Genomic DNA, 496 nt, shown 5'->3' with positions numbered 1-496 from the left:
AACATGAGAACTTTGATGAGCCCCAAAGAACTGCATGGTGCTGGCTACTCCTATGGAGCATTTTGATGGAGATGCTATAAAAGCATTAAAAGGGAGAAACGACGGAATAAAAGCCCACATGCCTATGGAATCCAGATTCCCTGGAGCCATGAAAGTCCAATGTCCCCTGGCACGACTGCCCCGAGATCACCTTTAAGCCTTCATCCAGCGCTGTCCCCCGAAGTCTCGATGTCACACAGCAGTGCAGCTTCGCTAGCAAGATGTGTCTGCCTTGCACATTGAGACAGTTTACTGTGCCAGCCTGGCCGATAAACACACGTGGGATTAACTGAAGGGCAGAGAGATAAATGGCTTGGTGAGTCTCGCCTTTCTTATCTCCCACTCTTTGGTCACTGGACCAGTGTGTGGCTGCCTTGCTTGTCCTGTGCCTCAATTTAAAGGCTACACTACCTGTGGGACCCCTAGCCTGTGGACTGTGTCGCTGTAAGTTGAGGTC

This window comes from Echinops telfairi, unplaced genomic scaffold (genome assembly GCF_000313985.2).
Source record: "Echinops telfairi isolate 266 unplaced genomic scaffold, ASM31398v2 ScPeMD7_9;HRSCAF=40, whole genome shotgun sequence".
Taxonomy (NCBI): Eukaryota; Metazoa; Chordata; class Mammalia; order Afrosoricida; family Tenrecidae; genus Echinops; species Echinops telfairi.
This window is presented reverse-complemented; position numbering follows the sequence as displayed.